We start from the raw sequence: 13,094 nt of genomic DNA on the forward strand, positions 1-13,094 counted from the left end.
TAGTTTTAGTTACAAATGTTTTTGAAAGCGTAATGGGTAGCATTTGGAAAAGGTAGATGAATGTGGGTAAGAGAATGTTTTTTATTATTTTTTTTCTGCCCATCCAGGAGAGGTAAGGGGCTTTCCATTTTTTAGTATGTTCTGTTATTAATGAGAGAAGTGGTTTATAATTTAGATTGTAGAGGTTTTTTTGGGATGCACTTATCTTAATGCCCAAATAGGAAATGTATTTGTCTGGCCAGCGGAAGGGGTATCGTGATTTCAGGTGAGTTAGAGTGTATATGGGTATGTTTATTCCTAAGGCCTCAGATTTGGTTGCATTTATTTTAAAATTAGACAGGGAGCCATATCTCTCTAGGATTTGCAGAAGGGCTGGTATGCCTTTGTGTGGCTGCGTCATGGTGATTAGGAGATCGTCTGTAAAGGCCATGGTTTTGTGATGTAGTCCCTGAAGTTTAACACCAATTATGTCATCACAGAGATTAATGGATTTGATCAAGGGTTCCATTACCATAATGAATAACAATGGTGAAAGAGGGCAGCCTTGCCTTGTTCCATTATGTATAGTAAATGGTTTAGTCAGGGAGTTATTTAGTTTAATTTTGGCCGAGGGGTGAGAATACATTTGGAGAATGGCTGATGTTACTAATGGAGGGAAATTAAAGCAATTAAGAGTTTCTTGTAGGAAGTTCCAATCCACTCTGTCAAAACCTTTCTCTGCATCAGTACCTAAAAGTACCAAGGGAAGCTTGAGGTAAATAGAGTATTGTGTCAGGTGAAGGATCCGCCAAGCATTGTCCTTACCCTCCCTACCTTTAATGAAGCCTGCCTGATCCGAGATGAGATTAAGTTAGGTAGGAATTCTGCAATGCGTTTTGCAAGCATGCTTGCATAAGTTTTAAGATCTACGTTTAGTAGAGAAATCGGTCTGTAATTGCTACAGAGTTCTGGATCCTTGCCTTCCTTATGAAGAAGGGATATATGAGCTTCCAAAGATTGGGGAGGGAAAGGTTCGCCCTGGAGTACCTTGTTACACATTTTCGTGAAATGAGGTTCTAAGATCTTGGAGGTTTTGTAGTACAAGATAGGAAGGCCATCTGGGCCAAGAGCTTTTCCCTTAGAGCTATTTGACAGAACGGAGAGGACTTCTTTAATGTCGAATGGTTTGGATAGAAATGCCTGTTGTTCTGGGGATAGTTTAGGCAAATTAAGTGTAGCTAAAAAGGATTGAATGTCTGAGCGTTTTTTCTCTATGTTTGGAAGAGGTTCATCTGGGTGGAGATTGTACAGGTTAGAGTAATATTTTAAGAATTCTGAGGAAATCTTATTGTAGTCTGTTGTACTTTGGCCATTAGGGTTTTTTAAAGAGTGGATATAGGTTTTAGCTTGTCTTGATTTTATTAACGACATCATAAGTTTAGAAGTCTTATCGCCATGCACAAACATGCGATTTTTCCATTTAAAGTATATTTTTGCAGACTGCTTGTTTAGCAGGTCTGTTAATTGTAGGCATTTGGCTGTTAAAGCCTCCAAACTTTGATGTAGAAGAGTTCTTTTATGCTCTAGTTCGGCTATTTCTTCATAAAGGTCTTGTGAATTTTTTTTTCTCTGTTTATTTAGAAAGGAAGATATGGAAATCAGCTCACCTCTGACCACCGATTTATGGGTTTCCCAAAGGATTGGATAACTTATTTCTGGTGTGGCATTAGTTTCAAAGAAGTTGGTTAGTGTAGTGTGAATACGTTGTTTATTGGAATCTGAAGACAGGATTGATTCATTTAATCTCCATGTGCGATAAATAGAATGGTGTTTGGAGATTGAAAAACAAACTGAGACTATTGAGTGGTCCGAGTGAACCGATGGAAGTATTTCTGCCTTTAAAGCTCTTGGTAGTAAGGGCCTTGGAAGGAAGACATAGTCAATCCTATGGTAGGAATTGTGAGAATGAGAAAAGTATGTATAGTCTAAATCAGAAGGGTGGAGGTATCGCCAAATATCTATAAGTGATGGGGTATGGAGTGATTTTTTTATTCTGGCTAGAGCTCGGTAGGAAACTTGGCATTGTTTTGAGGAAGAATCTAAAGAGGGATCCATGGGTATATTAAGGTCTCCTCCGATGATTGGAATACCCTCCATAAAAGAGCGGAATTTATTCAGTTTGGAAATAATCCATTTGATTTGTTTTTTTATTTGGAGCGTATAAGTTACCGATTGTTACCAGGGTGCCTGCCAAAAGGCCTTTCACAAAAATAAATCGCCCCTCTGAATCGATTAGAGAATCGTTCAGAAGAAAGGTGTGTCCTTGGCAAAAGCTATTGACACTCCTCGAGATCTCTTTTGAGGTGTAGTGGCGTGATACCATTGGTTATATTAAGCTTTTTCAAAGGTGGGGAGTTTCTCTGATTGAAAATGTGTTTCTTGTATGAAAAGAATATTGAAGTTTTCCTTTCTAAATCTGTCTAATGTTTGGGATCTTGGTATAGGTGAATTGAGGCCATGGGAATTAAAGTTTGCTAGTTTGATATTACCTTGTCTGGAATCCATGGGGGGGCGGTGTTGGAACGTGGAAGTTTATCCTTAGAAGTATTAGAGGGAAGAGAAAGGATAGGAGAGATGGAAAATTGTAGAGATATAGTGTCATTAGAACAGTAGGAACAGTATCAACAAGAGAGGTACAAAAAGTATTTGTAAATACAAATAACAGTACTATAAAATATAGTATTGTATTACGAACAGTAGGAAGGGGGGTGTGATGGTGTCAGTGCAATAAGCTCTGTGTATGATCATTTACATATGATCTCGTAAAGGCGAGCCCGTCGCTGCAACTAAAGTTAAGGGTAACATTAAAGATGCAGGGACAGACCTGTTGGAGAGGACTCCAGTTGGAGTTAACACACAGAGCTTAAGGAACAAGTAAGGCGGTTCTTTTAGCGTAAGATGTCAGTAGGCAAAGAAAACCTCACCAATTGCGCCTCACTCAACAGGGAAGCAGAAAATAGAGAAAATAAAAAAGAATAGTCCTTGGACTTAAACAGTTCATTACTGAGAATTAGTATAACAGTCTTTTGACTCGTAATGCCAGGGTGCAGGGAAACATCAACAAATTGCACCCTATTCAGAATTAGATTAATGGCTAAATAAGTAAAAGGTTCATAAGTTTGAACAGTCAACCAATTATAGGAATCCAAAACAGAAGTTATAATGACTTAGGACTAATTAAGTCTGGCAAGAAGAACTTTGGTTCAGCCGGCTTCGCTGTCCTTAGAGATAGAAGAGTGCTTTGTTAGTTTACGTTTGGATCGTTGCGACTTGGTAGGCGAGAAGACACTCCAAGGTGTGGGTAGAAATAGGGGATTCAAGGAAGATGCAGAATTGGATGCTTCCAGATCCGGGTATTTTTCAAGAGTGATTCAGAGTTCTTTACAAGCATCTTGGATCTCAGTCGAGGTCCTAGCTTGGATTCGCTTGTCCTTAATAATAGATCTTTGATGTGAAAGTCCAAAAATCGACAAATGATGTCACGTGGTGGATCTCCTGGCTTGGGTCTGGGCCTCATGGCTCTATGCGCTCTCACTATTTCAATGTTGGGAGGATTGTCAGAATTCAAAATCTTGAGAAATATTTCTCTGAGTGTTGGAGTTATTGCTTCAGTTGCTGCCGATTCAGGGAGGACTTTTATGCGAAGATTGTTTCGTCTTTCTCTATTTTCGTGATCTTCTAGGATGGAATATATTTGATTAATTTGGCCTTCTTGATTTTGAATGCTGGTTAATGAAGCATTAGATTGTTGTATTAGAGTAGAATGGGTAGTTTCTAGAGAATCTACTCTCTGACCTATTTGTGTGATTTCTTGTTTTATGTCGGTGAGGTCCTTCTCAATAGGTTCTAATGATTTAGCAAGTATCCTTTTAATGAAGGAGCGAGATACTGGATGATCATTTGTAGATCCGCAGTCATCTGCGTCACTTTCCGGTTCAGAATCAAAGTCATATTGAGAATGCAAATCTGAAGGTTGCTGGGACTTAGGTTTAGATGTAGTAGATTTAGCTTGTTGTTTTTTTGAGGTATTTGTTCATGTCAATTTGAGTGAGAGAATTGACCCAGAGGTTGCTCCAGAGGCCTTATTGCCAATTTTGACCATTATGAAATATTCAACTTAGTTTTGAAAAAAGAAAAATAATAACATGACACCAGGCGACGGTGAGGGTCTGAGGCCGAGCGGGGCCGGCGAGGGTCTGTGGCCGAGCGGGGCCGGCGAGGGTCTGAGGCCGAGCGGGGCCGGCGAGGGTCCGAGGCCGAGCGGGGCCGGCGACGGTCCGAGGCCGGCGACGGGCCGAGGCCGAGAGGGGCCGGCGAGGGTCTGAGGCCGGAGACGGCGAGGGTCTGAGGCCGGAGACGGCGAGGGTCTGAGGCCGGAGACGGCGAGGGTCTGAGGCCGGAGACGGCGAGGGTCTGAGGCCGGAGACGGCGACGGTCTGAGGCCGAGCGGCGACGGCGAGGGTCTGAGGCCGAGCGGCGACGGCCTGAGGCCGAGCGGCGAGGGTCTGAGGCCGAGCGGCGACGGCGAGGGTCTGAGGCCGAGCGGAGACGGCGAGGGTCAGAGGCCGAGCGGCGACGGCCTGAGGCCGAGCGGGGCCGGCGACGGCGAGGGTTTGAAGCCGAGCGGGGCCGGCGACGGTGAGGGTCTGAGGCCGAGCGGGGCCGGCGACGGTGAGGGTCTGAGGCCGAGCGGGGCCGGCGAGGGCCTGAGGCCGAGCGGGGCTGGCGAGGGTCTGAGGCCGAGCGGGGCCGGCGAGGGTCTGAGGCCGAGCGGCGACGGTCTGAGGCCAAGCGGGGCCGGCGAGGGTCTGAGGCCGAGCGGGGCCGGCGAGGGTCTGAGGCCGAGCGGGGACGGCGAGGGTCTGAGGCCGAGCGGGGCCGGCGAGGGTCTGAGGCCGAGCGGGGACGGCGAGGGTCTGAGGCCGAGCGGGGACGTTGAGGGTCTGAGGCAGAGCGGGGCCGGCGACGGTCTGAGGCCGAGCGGGACTGGAGGCAGTGAGGGTCTGAGGCGGAGCGGGGCTGGTGGCAGTGAGGGTCTGAGGCCGAGCGGGGACGGTGAGGGTCTGAGGCCGAGTGGGGCTGGCGGCAGTGAGGGTCTGAGGCCGAGCGGGGCAGGCGACGGCGAGGGTCTGAGGCCGAGCGGGGCCGGCGACGGCCTGAGGCCGAGCGGGGCCGGCGAGGGTCTGAGGCCGAGCGGGGCCGGCGAGGGTCTGAGGCCGAGCGGGGCCGGCGAGGGTCTGAGGCCGAGCGGAGCCGGCGACGGCGAGGGTCTGAGGCCGAGCGGGGCCGGCGAGGGTCTGAGGCCGAGCGGCGACGGTCTGAGGCCGAGCGGCGACGGTCTGAGGCCGATCGGCGACGGTCTGAGGCCGAGCGGGGCCGGCGACGGTCTGAGGCCGAGCGGGGCTGGAGGCAGTGAGGGTCTGAGGCGGAGCGGGGCTGGTGGCAGTGAGGGTCTGAGGCGGAGCGGGGCTGGTGGCAGTGAGGGTCTGAGGCCGAGCGGGGACGGTGGCAGTGAGGGTCTGAGGCGGAGCGGGGCTGGTGGCAGTGAGGGTCTGAGGCGGAGCGGGGCTGGCGGCAGTGAGGCTCTGAGCCGTAAACTGTGTGCTGCAAAATCTGAAGAGAAGAAGCAACAGAAGAAAAGGGATCAAACACGTCACACTGCGGGAGCCAATCACCAACCGGAGTTCTCACTGCTAAGCCCCGCCCCCTGATCACATGGTGGTGACGTCACCACATGCACTTCACCACATCTCGCCTGAGCCCAGCCCCCTGATCACATGGGGGTGACGTCACCACAGGTCCTTCACCACATCTCTCCTGAGCTCCGCCCCCTGATCACATGGCGGTGACGTCACCGCACGTCCTCCACCTGTCTCCTGAGCCCCGCCCCCTGATCACATGGCGGTGACGTCACCACAGGTCCTTCACCACTTCTCTTGTGAGCTCCGCCCCCTGATCACATGGCGGTGACGTCACCACAGTACCTTCACTTCTCTCCTGAGCTCCGCCCCCTGATCACATGACAGTGATGTCACCACAAGTCCTTCACTTCTCTCCTGAGCCCCGCCCCCTGATCACATGGCGGTGACGTCACCACAGGTCCTTCACCACTTCTCTTGTGAGCTCCGCCCCCTGATCACATGGCGGTGACGTCACCACAGTACCTTCACTTCTCTCCTGAGCTCCGCCCCCTGATCACATGACAGTGATGTCACCACAAGTCCTTCACTTCTCTCCTGAGCTCCGCCCCCTGATCACATGGCCATGACGTCACCACTGGTCCTTCACCTCTTCTCTCCTGAGCTCCGCCCCCTGATCACATGGCGGTGACGTCACCACAGCTCCTCCCGCTCTCAGTGCAGCAGCTCCGTCCTGGGTGTGCGCAGCTCTTGCTCTCTGGTATCAGCCAGCAGCAGGTTTCCGCTTCCCGCCATTCCGGTGAGATTACAGGGAGGGTTTGTGGTGAATCTGTGAGAGGAGAGTGTGGGGTGAGATCAGAGCTGTTCCTGTGGAGGCTCCTGCTCCATGTGACTGCGGCTCCTCAGTGTTGTATGGGGGATGTGCAGCGGCTCCTCCTCACCTCACCGCCCCCGCTGGAGGTGGAGTTACCACGGTGACCGTCCCCCGCTGGAGGTGGAGTTACCACGGTGACCGCCCCCCGCTGGAGGTGGAGTTACCACGGTGACCGTCCCCCGCTGGAGGTGGAGTTACCACGGTGACCGCCCCCGCTGGAGGTGGAGTTACCACAGTGACCGCCCCCCGCTGGAGGTGGAGTTACCACGGTGACCGTCCCCTGCTGGAGGTGGAGTTACCACGGTGACCGCCCCCCGCTGGAGGTGGAGTTACCACGGTGACCGTCCCCTGCTGGAGGTGGAGTTACCACGGTGACTGTCCCCCGCTGGAGGTGGAGTTACCACGGTGACCGTCCCCCGCTGGAGGTGGAGTTACCACGGTGACCGTCCCCCGCTGGAAGTGGAGTTACCACGGTGACCGCCCCCCCGCTGGAGGTGGAGTTACCACGGTGACCGTCCCCCGCTGGAGGTGGAGTTACCACGGTGACCGTCCCCCGCTGGAAGTGGAGTTACCACGGTGACCGCCCCCCCGCTGGAGGTGGAGTTACCACGGTGACCGTCCCCCCGCTGGAGGTGGAGTTACCACGGTGACCGTCCCCCGCTGGAGGTGGAGTTACCACGGTGACCGTCCCCCGTTTGAGGTGGAGTTACCACGGTGACCGTCCCCCGCTGGAGGTGTAGTTACCACGGTGACCGTCCTCCGCTGGAGGTGGAGTTACCACGGTGACCGCCCCCGCTGGAGGTGGAGTTACCACGGTGACTGTCCCCCCCGCTGGAGGTGGAGTTACCACGGTGACCGTCCCCCGCTGGAGGTGGAGTTACCACGGTGACCGTCCCCCGCTGGAGGTGGAGTTACCACGGTGACCGTCCCCCGCTGGAGGTGGAGTTACCACGGTGACCGTCCCCCGCTGGAGGTGGAGTTATCACGGTGACCGTCCCCCGCTGGAGGTGGAGTTACCACGGTGACCGTCCCCCGCTGGAGGTGGAGTTACCACGGTGACCGTCCCGCGCTGGAGGTGGAGTTACCACGGTGACCGTCCCCCGCTGGAGGTGGAGTTACCACGGTGACCGTCCCCCGCTGGAGGTGGAGTTACCACGGTGACCGTCCCCCGCTGGAGGTGGAGTTACCACGGTGACCGTCCCCCGCTGGAGGTGGAGTTACCACGGTGACCGTCCCCCTCTGGAGGTGGAGTTACCGCGGTGACCGTCCCCCGCTGGAGGTGGAGTTACCGCGGTGACCGTCCCCCGCTGGAGGTGGAGTTACCGCGGTGACCGTCCCCCGCTGGAGGTGGAGTTACCGCGGTGACCGTCCCCCGCTGGAGGTGGAGTTACCGCGGTGACCGTCCCCCGCTGGAGGTGGAGTTACCGCGGTGACCGTCCCCCGCTGGAGGTGGAGTTACCGCGGTGACCGTCCCCCGCTGGAGGTGGAGTTACCGCGGTGACCGTCCCCCGCTGGAGGTGTAGTTACCGCGGTGACCGTCCCCCGCTGGAGGTGGAGTTACCACGGTGACCGTCCCCCGCTGGAGGTGGAGTTACCACGGTGACCGTCCCCCGCTGGAGGTGGAGTTACCACGGTGACCGTCCCCCGCTGGAGGTGTAGTTACCACGGTGACCGTCCCCCGCTGGAGGTGGAGTTACCGCGGTGACCGTCCTCCGCTGGAGGTGTAGTTACCGCGGTGACCGTCCCCCGCTGGAGGTGTAGTTACCGCGGTGACCGTCCCCTGCTGGAGGTGGAGTTACCACGGTGACCGTCCTCCTCTGGAGATGTAGTTACCACGGTGACCGTCCACCGCTCGAGGTGTAGTTACCACGGTGACCGTCCCCCGCTGGAGGTGTAGTTACCACAGTGACCTTCCTCTACTGAAGGTGTAGTTACCACGGTGACCGTCCCCCCCACTGGCAGTGTAGTTACCACCGTGACCCTCCTCTGCTGGAGGTGTAGTTACCACAGTGACCGTCCTCCGCTGGAGGTGTAGTTACCACGGTGACCGTCCCCCGCTGGCAGTGTATTTACCACGGTGACCGTCTCCCGCTGGCAGTGCATTTACCACAGTGACCGTCCTTCGCTGGAGGTGTAGTTACCACGGTGACCGTTCCCCCCCACTGGCAGTGTAGTTACCACGGTGACCGTTCCCCCCCACTGGCAGTGTAGTTACCACAGTGACTGTCCTCTGCTGCAGGTGTAGTTACCACGGTGACCGTCCCCCGCTGGAGTTGGAGTTACCACGGTGACCGTCCCCCGCTGGAGGTGGAGTTACCGCGGTGACCGTCCTCCGCTGGAGGTGTAGTTACCGCGGTGACCGTCCCCCGCTGGAGGTGTAGTTACCACGGTGACCGTCCCCCGCTGGAGGTGGAGTTACCACGGTGACCGTCCTCCTCTGGAGATGTAGTTACCACGGTGACCGTCCTCCGCTGGAGGTGTAGTTACCACGGTGACCGTCCTCCGCTGGAGGTGTAGTTACCACGGTGACCGTCCCCCGCTGGCAGTGTATTTACCACGGTGACCGTCTCCCGCTGGCAGTGCATTTACCACAGTGACCGTCCTTCGCTGGAGGTGTAGTTACCACGGTGACCGTTCCCCCCCACTGGCAGTGTAGTTACCACGGTGACCGTTCCCCCCCACTGGCAGTGTAGTTACCACAGTGACTGTCCTCTGCTGCAGGTGTAGTTACCACGGTGACCGTCCCCCGCTGGAGTTGGAGTTACCACGGTGACCGTCCCCCGCTGGAGGTGGAGTTACCGCGGTGACCGTCCTCCGCTGGAGGTGTAGTTACCGCGGTGACCGTCCCCCGCTGGAGGTGTAGTTACCACGGTGACCGTCCCCCGCTGGAGGTGGAGTTACCACGGTGACCGTCCTCCTCTGGAGATGTAGTTACCACGGTGACCGTCCACCGCTCGAGGTGTAGTTACCACGGTGACCGTCCCCCGCTGGAGGTGTAGTTACCACAGTGACCTTCCTCTACTGAAGGTGTAGTTACCACGGTGACCGTCCCCCCCACTGGCAGTGTAGTTACCACCGTGACCCTCCTCTGCTGGAGGTGTAGTTACCACAGTGACCGTCCTCCGCTGGAGGTGTAGTTACCACGGTGACCGTCCTCCGCTGGAGGTGTAGTTACCACGGTGACCGTCCCCCGCTGGCAGTGTATTTACCACGGTGACCGTCTCCCGCTGGCAGTGCATTTACCACAGTGACCGTCCTTCACTGGAGGTGTAGTTACCACGGTGACCGTTCCCCCCCACTGGCAGTGTAGTTACCACGGTGACCATTCCCCCCCACTGGCAGTGTAGTTACCACAGTGACTGTCCTCTGCTGCAGGTGTAGTTACCACAGTGACCGTCCTTCACTGGAGGTGTAGTTACCACGGTGACTGTCCTCTGCTGGCAGTGTAGTTACCACGGTGACCGTCCCCCGCTGGAGGTGTAGTTACCACGGTGACCATTCCCCCCACTGGCAGTGTAGTTACCACAGTGACCGTCCTTCGCTGGAGGTGTAGTTACCACGGTTACCGTCCTCTGCTGGCAGTGTAGTTACCACAGTCACCGTCCTTCGCTGGAGGTGTAGATACCACGATGACCGTCCCCCACTGACTGTGTAGTTACCACGGTGATCCGTCCCCCGCTGTAGGTGTAGTTACCATGATGACCGTCCTCCGCTGGCTGTGTAGTTACCACGGTGACCGTCCTCTGCTGGAGGAGTAGTTACCACGGTGACCGTCCTCTGCTGGCTGTGTAGTTACCACGATGATCGTCCTCCGCTGGCGGTGTAGTTACCACGATGATCGTCCTCCGCTGGCGGTGTAGTTACCACGATGACCGTCCTCCGCTGGCTGTGTAGTTACCACGGTGACCTTCCTCCACTGGCGGTGTAGTTACAACGGTGACCATCCTCCTACGAGGCTGATAATGAGCCGTCAGATCGGCGGAGGAGGTTGCGGTGGAGCTTTTTCTCCAGATTCTTCCTGATAAATGTCGGATATTTGGGGCAGAATTCAGTGATTGTCGTTATATCGTCCCCTGTGATCTCCATCTTCTCCTTTATCATGAAGACGCCGGCAGGACGAGATCCCCCCAGCTGATCCAGTGTTCATCCCTCCTTCTCCTGAATGACCCCGAGGATGGACGAGGACGAGACCACCAGAAGATTATTACACTTCACCCTGGAGATCATCTCCCTGCTGAGCGGAGAGGTAACTCCTCTACATTTCTATCAGCTTTATTGTGTTATGTAACAAGTCCAACATCGGGAAGAGGAAATCCAGAGGAGGAAGAGAAGGATTCTTTACTGTAAGAGCAGTGATTGTGTGCAGTTCTCTGCCAGGAGGAGTTGTCATGGGGATTCCCTATAAGAGCTGTAGAGGGGCCTGGATGTCTGTCCTGAGTGTAATAATATTCCAGGTTATGGCCCCAGATTACTGGAGACGGTTATTGATCCCGGGATTTCTACTGATTGTCAGATCTGGAGTCGGGAAGGAATTCTTCTCCCTAAGTGTCTCTCTCCATACACAGGATTACACAATAGTGAGGAAGACACCAGGGGAGGGTGTGACTCCCATCATCCATCTCCAGGAGTCAGGAGGGCGGAGCCCGGGCCCCATCACAGAGCCTCCCCCGCACCCCCCGATACATGAGAGGAAGAGGAAGATCCTAGAGCTCAGCAACAAGATGATTGAGCTGCTGAGCAGAGAGGTGACTGCTGGGACATTATACAGGACAGCACTGGAGGATTCTGGGTGATGACCGGAGAGGTGACTGCTGGGACATTATACAAGACAGCACTGGAGGATTCTGGGTGATGAGCGGAGTGTTGACTGCTGGGACATTATACAGGACAGCACTAGAGAATTCTGGGTGATGAGCGGAGAGGTGACTGCTGGGACATTATACAAGACAGCACTGGAGGATTCTGGGTGATGACCGGAGAAGTGACTGCTGGGACATTATACAGGACAGCACTGGAGGATTCTGGGTGATGACCGGAGAAGTGACTGCTGGGACATTATACAGGACGGCACTGGAGGATTCTGGGTGATGACCGGAGAGGTGACTGCTGGGACATTATACAGGACAGCACTGGAGGATTTTGGGTGATGACTGAGGAGGTGACTGCTGGGACATTATACAGGATAGCACTGGAGGATTCTGTGTGATGACCGGAGAGGTGACTGCTGGGACATTATACAGGACAGCACTGGAGGATTCTGGGTGGTGAGCGGAGAGGTGACTGCTGGGACATTATACAGGATGGCACTGGAGGATTCTGGGTGATGACGGTGTCGTTGTTGTCAGGTTCCTATAAGGTGTCAGGACGTCGCTGTCTATCTCTCCATGGAGGAGTGGGAGTATCTAGAAGGACACCAGGATCGGTACCAGGAGGTGATGATGGAGGAGCTCCGGCCTCTTACACCAGGTTCGCTGTAGATGACGTGTAATGATGAATCTCCCATTTTCGGCTTTTCTCCTCTTTTTTTGCCTTGTACATGTGACTCTTGTGCTGCTGTCCTCGCTCCCTCCCTGTCTTGTCTTCTCCGCTCCCCTCCCCCATCGCTCACACAGGAGAGTGATTGTCCGCAGCGTTTGATTTTAGATTCTGTGGATAAATCAGCAGATTTCCAATTGTGTTTGGAGGACAATGAAGCCTCATAAGGTGACATCAGAAGAAATATTAGGACGATTCATCGCTTCTTGACATAATGGCCGATCAGTAATGAGGGTTATGAAGGGTCGTTCCTCCTGAGCTTGTTGGGGTCTCAGGACTCCTGTTCTGGTGACTGATGGGGTCCTCTGTCCCCTGATCCGACGTCCCACACTGGGCGGTTACTCCGGTGATGTCCCCCCCGGTATCAGTATGGTACAATATAAGGGAGGGCCCTGCTCACAGTCTACATGTTAGGGGGGAATAGAAGGAGTTTCGTAGCAGACACGACCAGAATAAGATGTTACACGTCTCTGAGGTCTCAGATTTGTAGTGATTTACATTTATTGTATATTGTTCCTTACAGGGAACCTGTGTGGTTGGATATCGCCAGTAACATGCACATATGGGGTTAATCTGCTGGTTAATAGCATTAGGGAGGTGCCCGGCCGCTGTACTGCGTGTGCGGCACCCTGAAGCCGCCGGCTTTCAGTCATGCAGGTGCCAACGCAGCTACTGTCACCGTACGCAGCACTGAGCGGCGTCTGTACCTGCGCCCGGGACTGAGACTGACAGCCGGCTCAGCAGTGCATCAGTACAGAGCGACCGTCACTCAGTGTCGGGGCGCAGTTACAGCTGTCGCTCACAGTGCTGCCAGTGGTGACTGTAGCTACACCTTCTTGATTCCTTGGGATTACATCAGGCCTATGCATTTTTTGTGAGGGTGGTAGTAGTGGCGAGGGACTGTTGTGTTCCTACACCCTGGCTCCCTGACAAAGACAAATGTCCCCATCCTCCTGTGCTGTGCGTGTGGTGCAGAACACTCACGTTTTGGTCGCAGATCTTTGCCG

The 13,094-nt window shown here is 54.3% G+C and overlaps 1 pseudogene; it reads left to right on the forward strand.

Annotated features, from left to right (window-relative positions):
• The first annotated feature begins 11,911 nt into the window (after positions 1 to 11,911).
• Positions 11,912 to 13,094, forward strand: part of LOC141240123 (uncharacterized) — a 71,950-nt pseudogene continuing 70,767 nt past the window's right edge.

This window comes from Phyllobates terribilis, unplaced genomic scaffold, assembly GCF_046119375.1.
Source record: "Phyllobates terribilis strain yellow unplaced genomic scaffold, ASM4611937v1 Scaffold_796__1_contigs__length_659822, whole genome shotgun sequence".
In the NCBI taxonomy this organism is placed as follows: Eukaryota; Metazoa; Chordata; class Amphibia; order Anura; family Dendrobatidae; genus Phyllobates; species Phyllobates terribilis.